Source organism: Zonotrichia albicollis, chromosome 3 (assembly GCF_047830755.1).
Source record: "Zonotrichia albicollis isolate bZonAlb1 chromosome 3, bZonAlb1.hap1, whole genome shotgun sequence".
NCBI classification, from domain to species: Eukaryota; Metazoa; Chordata; class Aves; order Passeriformes; family Passerellidae; genus Zonotrichia; species Zonotrichia albicollis.
Window position 1 is genome coordinate 115,046,974 of NC_133821.1, and position 9,689 is coordinate 115,056,662.

General features: G+C 38.2%; 1 protein-coding gene across 11 annotated transcripts in view; it reads left to right on the forward strand.

Annotated features, from left to right (window-relative positions):
* Positions 1-9,689, forward strand: part of LOC113458862 (uncharacterized) — a 197,014-nt gene that overhangs the window by 140,292 nt on the left and 47,033 nt on the right. The window lies entirely within an intron of this gene.

Genomic DNA, 9,689 nt, shown 5'->3' on the forward strand with positions numbered 1-9,689 from the left:
AATCTATTTGTCCAAAAATACATCTTATATCCATAGAAAACTATCTACTTATTTTATAAACATCATTGGTTTGTTCAGCTTTTATTTTTCTTCTGTACTTCAGAGCAGGTTACACTTAGGACTGATATGTGAGGTCAAAGGGCTTTTCTTGTCTTATAGCCCCCAGATGGTTTTTTTCACCAGCATACTTCCCCACCATTTCTTGATTTGACTTTCTTCTTTCTAGTCCCTCATGTTATGCAGGTTTTCTTGAACTCTTAACACTACCTTGTGCACATATTCTTTTCCTTTTCCTCCCTCCACCTCCTCACATGCTCCATTCATGCATTCTCATTGCAACCTATTTCAACTCATACACTTTTTCCTATCTTTTTTTCCCCACACCTTTGTTTTTCTTCCATTCAGCTGGGAAAACGATGTTCTTCACACCTAAGGAAGCAGTTCTTTACTAATGATGGTGACATTTCAGCATACTTATTCACATATATGCTGGAAATAGCAACATAGTTAAGGGCCACTGACTATTTTTTTAGGGAGAGGATCTTTAAATTAAGAGGCTAAATGTTCTTTGCAATGTAAAATGATTTAACTTAAAATTACTCAGTATCAGAATATGAATTATGCAAAATATTTTTCAGTATTTGGATGGATTATGAAGCCTCACCTTATATATCTTAATTGTTCCCTTTTTTTTGCATTTGTATGAACTGCCATGATTTACAACTTGTGTGTATTCACTTCAGTGTTAAGATCTTGACTGCTTCAGCTAATTTTATTGTCCTTTGCAGTGCTATGTTAATGGCAAGCATAACAACATCAGTAGCATATCTTTGTTTGAATACTACCTATCACACCATCCTCACTTAAACCACATTTTAGCCTACTTTTGGAAGCTTTAAAAATGCATACAATACTCCAAATTCATATTAGAAGTAAAAACTGGATTATCAGATTATTTTGGCCAAATAAAAATGCAATCCTTTGCTGGAAAGAAAAACAGCATCTGAGCTGGGATGTAGATGGTTAAAAGAAGTGCTGCCCTGTAAGAATTAACAGAAAAAAAAATAGTACAGAAAGAGTATTTCTTCTGAACTACCAGAGCCTAGCATTTTCATAAACCATAATCTTGATGTCAAATCTTGAATATTAATGAAATGATGATTGTAAGAATACCAATGTAAAAATATTTGACATAATGATTTCTGAGGTTTGTATTGCCCTGTTCCACCTATCAACCAATAGGAAGTCAAAGGACATTTTAAGAGAAGTTTATTAAAATCACTTGCATTTGAAAAGACTATCTACATTTCAGGAGCTGCTTCAGGTTCTTCCCCTATGGATATAGCTTATCTTTGTTTTCAGAATTGCTGAAGCCAAAAGTACAGTCTGTAAGTCTGAGTGAACTTTCTTCACCTAATTTCAAATCTGCTTGAACTTAGTGACTTTGTATATTTGATGTAAGCTTCTTGGAGATTGCATTCAATAAAGGAGAAGAGTACAGGTGAAGGGAGAAGAGACAGAAATAACCAAGAAAAAAAAGCTTTATATATATGTATATATATATGTACATGCTACATGTGAATTACTTGCTTCTTTTTTAGTATTTTCTCTGTTTTGCAGCTTCAAAGTTTTCTGTGAGAAAAAAAATTAAATCAAGTAGCCATTTTTGGTTTTAATAGAATCATGCTCAATGTGTTTTTTCCTCCATCAGCTGCAGCCTTAGCAGCCAACTAGATCTTATGATTTATTTGCCCAGCCTTGCAAGATATTCTTTCAAAAGTGAATCATGGTATGCCAGAAGACACATGGAATGGAGTGATCCATGTTGTTCTTCTCTTACTGTCTGTGAGAAAGTCTGTCCATTCCTGATTTTAATCACACCCACTTAGTGGTCAAGCTAATTCACCCTGCCAGCCAGATGATCTAGTTTGGTGTCCACTGCTGTTATTAGAGACTGGAGGTCAAACCTTTTATCTATTTTTGCCAAACTCAGTGGGACACAGTTTCTTGCTGGGAGTCTTTGGAACGAGGTGATAAATCTTATTGCTAATATCCCAGTAGGTAGTAACATGTCTTCCTACAGGCATATCTTCAGAATTTTTCCAGGCTCTGTGAACATAAATAAAAACTTTTGAAAATCCTGAGGGGATTTTGTTTTATTTTTATATCTGTCATAAAAGTGTCTCCACTTACTCAAAGCCTAATTGTGAATTGTCAGCAGAGAGCCTTCCAAGATTTTGTCTTCATTTTCATGTCCATAAAAAAAGAATGTAATTGAACCATGCTAACAATTTTATGCCTGCTTGTGTGTACAGGTAGCTTTTTGTGGCATAACCAGTCTACTTTACTTGTAATAGTTTGGTACTATGCCAGAACCCACCAAAATACAATGCATATGTATTTGGGGAATGCCACACTATGGAGAGCTTGCTTTGCCTAACAGTAATACTTGGATGGTGAAGAACAGTGATTTTCTACCTAGGATCTGAATTGATGGCCACAGACAGAGAGCTTCAATGTCCAGATGCAGCCCAGTATTGAGTGGTGTCCCTCAGGGCTCTGTCTTGGGACTGGTGTTCTTTAATATCTTCAGCAGTGACAGAGAACATGAGATCCAGTGCACCCTCAGCAAATTTGCAGATGACACAAATCTGAGTGGTGCATTTCACATGCCTGAAGGATGGGATGCCATCCAGGGCAACCTGGACAAACTCAAGAAGTAGGACCATTAGAACCTTGTGAAGTTCAACAAGTCCAAGTGCAAGGTGCTGCACCTGGTTTGGGGCAATCCCAGACTTGAGCTCAGACTGGGAGAAGAAAATATGGAGAGCAGCCCTGGAGAAAAGGCCTTGGGGGTTCTGATGGACATGAGCAATGTGCACTCATGGGCAGGGAGCCAACTGAATCCTGGGCTGTATCAAAAGAGGGGTGGCCAGCAGGGTGAAGGAGGTGATTCTCTCCCTCTTTGCCCTCATGAGACCCCACCTGGAGTGCTGCATTCAGCTCTGGTGTCTCCACATAAAAAACACGTGGACCTATTAGAGCAGATCTAGAGGAAGCCACAAAGATGATCACAGGTCAGGAGCACCTCTCCTGTGAGGACAGCCTGAGAGAGCTGGGGTTGTTCAGCAATGAGAAGAGAATTTTCTCTCTCTTTCAGGGACACCTCACTGCAGCCTTTTAGTAATTAAAGGGGGCTTTTAAAAAGAGAGAGAGAGAATGACATTTTACATGGGCAGATAGTGATAGGAGAAGGGGGACCAGTTTTAAATGGAAAGAGATTTAGGTTCGATGTTAGGAGGAAATTCTTTACTCTGAGGGTTGCAAGGTACTGAAAAAGATTACACAGAGAAGTGAATGTAGTGAATGCCCTGTCCATGGAAGTGTTCAAGGCCATGTTAGACAGGACTTTGAGCAGCCTGATCTAGTGGGTGGCATCCCTGCCCATGCAGGGAGTTTTGAAGTAGATGATCTTTCTGATCCCATCCAATCCAAATCACTCTATGATTCCAGGATTTGAAAACCTGTGGAGAGCTGTACATGACTTTTGAGCTGGCTGCAAAAGGTGACTTGAAAGAAGCTTTTATGTTACACCACGGTTTATGTGAAATTTGGCATTTATGGGTCAAAACCAATAAAGCCACCTGTGTACAACTGTAAAATGGCTTATGCTTTGCTTTGTCTCTAAGCATTAATTTAAGATCTAAGGTTCGCATTGCCTAGAGCCTTTGTGGATACTGTGAAAACTTGCTGCTTTTTTTTTTTCTGTTATTGAGCTGACAGCCAGATTAAATGTTGATTGTAAAGTTCTTTCCCTCTCCCTGCTACTGCACTTACTGCATCCTGGCCAAATGAAATTACATGGTTGTATAATAGAGGTACCTTTATAACATAACTTATTATAATATATTCATATTATATAAAAAAATTCAAAACTTATAATGCAAATTTATTATAATAAAAAGGCATTGCAAGAGTAAAGATGTTTTAAAAGAATGGATTAATTGTGAAATTGTCAGAGCATTAGAAATCTTGTAATCCCCATGCAGGGCCCAGTTGGGTTAGTCTACCCACACAATCCTTATTGTACCCTGCAGACTAACCAGCTCTGACTCACACTGTCTAATTAATTGCTTTTAATTGTAGTTGTTTTAGCAATCCTCAGCTTTGATTTTCCAGACACACTGGTTACTGCACAGTCAGCACTAAGGGTCATCCTCGGTTTTTTGGGGGGTTTGGGGTTTTTTTAGTTGTTTGGTGGGGGAGGTAGTTGTTTTTTTGGGTTTTTGTTTTTTTTTTTATTTCTTGCCAGAAGTGTCCCATCTCCCATAGGTCTCTATAACTATCTGAAAGTATCACCTTCCCATTCTCCACACAGACACATCTCTTGCACTGGTTCATCTTCCCTTTCCAGGGTCTCCTCTGCTTCCACCAACACCGCAAGAGAAGAACCAGTTCAGGAATTACATGTCATCACTGACCACATTTAGTAATCAATGATGAGTCTTTCGCATTCACAGCAAGATCCTTAGAATACCTTCTGAAGAAGCAAGAAGCAATGAGCTAGGACTGCAATCACAATTATTTTTGGCTCAGTCTGGGGAATAGGCATTGAGTTTGCCTGTAATCCCTGAAAAAGAGGATTTTTTGGATGCTTTTTCTTTCAGCAAAGGATTAGTTGGTGACTTATTCTTTCCAAATATAAGAAGGTAGCTCAGATTCCATTTCTCCTCTGATAGGGAACCAGCTGGCCTGGTGGACAACAAGCAACACAGTGCAGCTGTCATTGCTCTAGTACCACATTTTTTGAACTGAGTCCATAAAGATTTTTTTTTTGTCTCACCTCTGTTCCACAACTGATAAGAGAAAAATAAATTTTCTATCTCACCTTTTCTATAAGTCTTCAAAGGAGTCTGCAGTGCAATGTGTAGAACACCCACAGCACTGTATCCTAAGCTTCAATTAGCTCTGAGAAAGAACTGTAACCATGAAGTACCCATTTTAGGGCATCAAGGAATACAAATGCTTTTTTCTAAATTATTCTTTATTATGATGTAATTGCTTAATTTTGATTTTGCCTTAGCACATGCTGAGAAACTCCAAGTAGACTCCTGTATTGTGCATTGATTTTGTTCTATGAAGTCCTGCTGAGACAAATATTAGAACATATTTAATACAAAACCACATTTATTTAATGTATATGTTCATATAAATACTAAAAGCAAGTGTTCTCAAATTTCTATATTATAGACTGAAAAGGACTTGAAAAAATGCTTTGTGGAAGATATGCTGTCTTTTTCTCCACCAAATAAACTAATTTGCTTTAATTATTTTTAAATTCAAGTTCATAGAGGTATGTCGTGATTTTTAAAGGTGACTTTTTGACAATGGAAGTGCAGGATAGAGTGTATTTCCTTAGGTATATTTTTCTTTAGTTCATTTACAGTGAGAAAGGAGATATGTCCCAGCTCTGTTGCAGACAAAATTTCTGACCTTGGTCAAACTGCTTAAATTGTCTGAGTGAAATCCTACCCCTACTAAAGTCAAGAGGATTTTTGCTATTTATTTGAATGGGGCAAAGATATCACATTTGAATTCTGAATTGTTAATAAGAATGGGATAACATGTATCTAACTCTCACAGCTCTTGTGAAGCTAATTAATCAGCAGAGTACTTTGGGATCCTCAGAAGTATAATAGGAGCTGCAAGTACTATTATTTATTTGTCATGTAATTGGAAACCAGCAAGGTAAAAAGTCATTGATAAAAATCCACATCACAAGGTCATTTCTTTCAGTGTTGCAAATCTCTTCTTCAATCAAGAGCTTTGTAACTGATGAAAAGTACTGCTTAATCATAACATTATCAAGTCAATTTAATTGGTGCTCTGGCAGCACATGAGATCATAATGAAGTCATTTTTGCTAGTTACAGGCTTAAAAATATTTTTATAGCACCCTTCATCCAAGTGGAAACTTTAAAGGCCTCGCAGACGGGATTAAGGTTTTCTGTCTCTGTTATACAACTGCCTTTGTGTGGGAGATACCAGCTGTTTTAATCATGTCTAAAAAACCTACTGGTAAGCATGATATTACTGTGTTTATACTTATCCTTTATAGGATAGGTATTACATAGTTTGTGCCTTTAATGTTCAGATATGTCAAGGTATAGAAGTAGCACTTTTGGATTAGAAGGGCTCTGATTTTTTCACGTTTGAACACTGGTAGCTGCCGAGCCACAGGTTTTTAATATGCCCCATGTCTTTGAAAATCCCAATTTTTACAACAGAAAGGTCATGTTTTTGCACAATACTCTGTTTCACTTTGTCAGAAACTTAAAGCCCCAAAACTGATATTGCCTTCACCAGGTGAAGTTTTGGAGTAAGAATGGTTGGTTAGGTTTCTATCAGCATTCCCTGTTACATCAAGTGGATTGCTTAATTTACCATGGTGTAAGCTTCTGTATTGCAACAGATGGAAATAATGTCATTTGTCTTTTCTTTGCCCCATCTCTTTCATAGCTGGAGTGACTGAAACCTGTTTTGCTGGTACCAGGGTCCTCCTGCCTGCCATTGCTCCCCTTCTTGAAGAGCTGGATGCTGTGGCCACAAGTCCCTGCAGTGAGCTCCTGCCACTGACCACATGCCACCTGCCACGGCTTGTGGCCAGTGAAGGGCAGGCTGTGAGATTCAGCTCTCTTGTCACTTGCTGCTTTAGCACTGACTAAAAAGCTCATTTTAAAATGCAACCTTCAGAAAAAGCAGCAAATGCAAAGAGCCAAAAGCCTAAGTGTTGTGGCTCAAGAAGTTATGGGGTTTATGAGGAAGAGAGTTTAAAATCAGCTCTTTTCCTGCCCAGTTTCTCATTTCCATCTCCTTTCCTCCCTCCCTTCCCTGTAGAATCCTCTTCCTCTTTGATATTGTCCAAGCTGCACAGCCCACTTTAAATAAGTTGTGCCTGAATGTGTCTTGGGTACTGGAAAGCTGAAATTTCTTTCCCTCTCTGATGGAAAGCAAGGAACTGTGGCACTGAGCTCTGGCTAAGCAAGACTGCTTTGCACTGCAGTTTATCCAGGGAAAGGTAAAAAAGAGTGACTGGCAAAGGAGACAAACTCTTATGGAAGTTTAACAGGTGCAGGTGTTTTGTCTTTACAGGCAAAACCTCATATGTCAAGAGGGAAAAAAATGTTACAAGAGCCGTGATAGATAAGGCCAAGGACCATAGGAAGTAAAATAATGAGACAGCATTTTCTACCATTTTCCCTTGTTGAGCACCACAGCCACATCCTTACTCATACTGAAGTGCATTCCGTATGGATACCACTCTGACAGTGTGAAAAAATACTAAAGTGAGTGCATGAAGTAGCTTTTCAGATGCAATGCTTTAAAGGACCCTTCCATGCAGCATTTGTAAAGCAATGGGCATAGTGCTTTGTTTCATTGCCTTGTTCCCTAAACACCAGTGACTATTCAGTCTTACCACAGAAGCTCCTACTGCAAACAGACTCTAGTTTAGTACAGCCAATGCTTCAGTTTTCTCATAAATACAAATTAAACCAAAAATTCCACCCCCTCTCTCTCCAAAATGTGCCAGGTTTTCAGGAAGCAGAGAACAAGTCACCCATAAAACTGGGGCAGATCTTTGCTTAAGATGTTCCTGGATAATCTCAGAAAGGGTATGTACTCACAGAATGAATGTCAACATTTATTTCTTTAATATGATGGAGAAAATATTATGACCAGCACCTGTGAACTTCACCTGAAGGCACTCTAAACGACCCTCATGTGTTTGCAAGGGACTAAAACTCCAGTTTTCCCAAAGATCCCAAACTGCCACACTGAGTGCTTGCAACTGCTGCACTTCTGCCAAGTCTTTCACTTTCTCTCATTCTTTGCAGTGATAAATTTAGCCTACTTGTAGTCTGAAGCTTATTTAAGGTAGAGGTCATTGTCCCATAACACGTATGGGATAAAATCAGATGCCATCTAAAGCTTAGGCTTTAGATTTGCAAGTCCTTAACTTGCAAAGGTACCCCAGTTAATATTGTGATGAATTTGGATTTTCTGTTTACCTCAATCCACATCAAAGGTTTATCTTGTTAGTAGTCCTTCTGGTTAACCCTGCAAAGGAAGTAGGAAGTTCATTGTAGATGCAGCTTGAGAAGTTATGGTCCCCGCTCGGTGATCTGGTGGAGATGTGATGTGGTGTTGTGCTTGCAAGTATATTTGGAAATGAAGTAAAAGTCTGATTATTTCTACAGAGGAAAAATAATAAAAGAAGAAAAATTTAATTTTTAGGTGTGGAGAGAACAGCTACGTGTATTTTGTACCCCTGCATTTTTGATTTTCAGATGTATTTAATTTCAAACTTTGTTGCAGGATTTAATCAGAACTGCTCAAAAATCAAATGTTCCATTTTCATGGGTCTAGTAGGCACCTATTGTTTTTTACACTTGGAAAAGGAATGCATAAGAACTGTAAGTGCACATATTGCACTTAATTTGCTGGCTTAATATTTGTACCAGTCAACAGGGCTCCTTGAGTTTCTGCAGGTTTCTAATCACAACAGGGCGGGAAGAATGATTTAAGTTGCCTTCCTTACAAATTTAAGGAAATAGTATGAAAATATTTTAAGTGTTCACTTTCAGCTCAGTAGTCATGTACAGAACTTTATAGAGGATGACAATATTAGCCAACAGTCAAGACAACAGTCTGAGAAAAAATGGTCTGAGAAAAACCCTTTTTATTTCAGACAAAGAGAGGGAAAGAGCGTTTGGTAGGGGAGTGAAATTTCAGGGCAGCAGCTCCGCTGAGCACTTGTTAAATCTTTCATTTGGGCCATTCGCCTGCTGCCTATAAGCAATGAAAATGGTAGACAGCAGATGTGAAGGCTAGGAGGGGCTATAATGATGTGAAAAACAAGTTGGGTGACTATACAGAATCAGGAGAAGGACTGAGACTTACTTTTTTGTATTTGAACCCCCCCTTCCCATTTTATTATGATCCCAAACACTTAAAAAACTTCCTTTCAAACCAAAATGTATAAAAATATGAAAATAAAATTAATAACTTAAACATTCCCTGTTTTTTTGAGTGACTGAAAAAAAGATGATCTTGGACATGACAGTTCTCAATCCCTGCATAACTCTCATTAACATTCACCAAGACTGTAATATGACCCTCTGATTATGTGAGGTTTAGAACACATAAAATTTCCCTAACACAGATGATGAAAAAGTCTGTTTATTTTGGCCACCAGGATGTAGGTTGGATTTTCCTATATTTCGTCACTGTCAAATCACACACCTTGCTGATGTTGTCTCCCATAGAAATGTTTGTGTTTTAATTTAAATCAGACAATAAAAGAGTTTGAGATCTGCTAAATTAGGAACAAAAGAAAAGGCTTTGTGCTCTGCTGCCTATAGTCTAACCATTATGGTTGTAGTAATGTGCTGTGAGAAGCCATTGGCATGCTAAAAATACACTACTTTAACAATAATCCATGCATAAAAGAGCCTGAAAGGAGATATGGCATATACCTAATGAATTCTGGATCTTTTCCATGCTTACCATTTATAGGATTTGAAAATTGCTAACCTGTCTTAATATGTTATAATGTTTAAAGTTTAACAAACAAACACAACCCCCCTAAATGAATTCGGCAATAGTAGCAGGAATTGAACACTCTATGTG